The sequence below is a fragment of the Marmota marmota genome, unplaced genomic scaffold (assembly GCF_001458135.2).
Source record: "Marmota marmota marmota unplaced genomic scaffold, marMar, whole genome shotgun sequence".
In the NCBI taxonomy this organism is placed as follows: Eukaryota; Metazoa; Chordata; class Mammalia; order Rodentia; family Sciuridae; genus Marmota; species Marmota marmota.
The window spans coordinates 3116580-3117660 of record NW_026000316.1 but is presented as its reverse complement, the minus strand read 5'-3'; the positions used below and the strand labels follow the sequence as shown (position 1 = coordinate 3117660).

The window sequence follows — 1081 nt, the reverse complement described above, 5'->3', positions numbered from 1 at the left end:
GAACAGAGACCTGTTGTGACTTTGGGAAGGAAGCCCTGGGATCCCAAGGATGACTTAGACACCTCCCTTTAAATTGTTCCCTCAAGACCTTAGCACTCTGAGCCTTGGATTGGTGTGGCAATGTTGAATTTCTCTGAAATGCCCTTGGGATAATTCTTCCATTTTGTTGATGAATAACATCTGGTTTCCTTCTAGCTACACTAATCTCCCTATCAAAAGATCCCCTTGGAGCCTATGAAGGTATAGGAGTAGTGGGCAGAAGAGATTTCCAAAAAAAATTTATTCTGAGTTTTAAAAAAACAAAAGGAAAAAATGTCCCTTGGTCAGATGTTTGGTTTTGTGTTTTGTCTCCTAAACATGCTTTTAATTCTTCACATGACTATGCTGAAAATTTTGTAAGTCTTTACTTTCTGTTTCCCCATTACTTATGAAATACACCTTAAAATCATTTATTCTCAATTTTTACTGTTTGCACCTATGAAAAGCCATGAAGTTTTCCAAACACTTTGCTGCTTAGAGATTTCTTCTGCCAAATGTTCTAGTTCATCACTCTTAAGATTCTGCCTTCCACAAATTCCTAGGACGTGGACATAGTTCAACCTAGTTTTTTGCCACTTTGTAGCAAGGATGGTCTTTCCCTCAGTTTGCAAAATATAATTTTATTCTTTTAAAAGACCTCATTTGAGGCTATATATGGTGGCACATGCCTGTAATCCCAGCAGCTCAGGAAGCTGAGGCAGGAGGATCATGAGTTCAAAGTCAGCCTCAGCAACTCAGCAAGAACCTTTCACTAAGTAAAAAAAATATTTAACAAGGGCTGGGGATCTGGCATGTGGCTTATTGGTTAAGTACCCCTGTGTTCAAAGCCTGGAGCAAAAAAAATTAAAAATAAAAAATTCAGAGTGGTCTTTAGAGTCCATATTTCTACTAACATTCTGTTCATGTCTACTCACCTAGTATCAGAAGAGAATTTCTAGGAATTTCCCAGATTATTTCTTCTGTACCTTCACCAGAATTGCCTTAATACTGCATTCATGGTGATACTAGTTTTTTTCAGCATTTGCTTAAAAAAATTTTTCTA

At 37.3% G+C, this 1081-nt stretch overlaps 1 non-coding gene across 1 annotated transcript; it reads left to right on the top strand.

Annotated features, from left to right (window-relative positions):
- The first annotated feature begins 229 nt into the window (after positions 1-229).
- On the top strand, positions 230-292 carry LOC125614491. Its single transcript, XR_007345071.1, has one exon. It is a non-coding gene; the product is annotated as a small nucleolar RNA SNORD75 (small nucleolar RNA).
- Positions 293-1081: the final 789 nt, after the last annotated feature.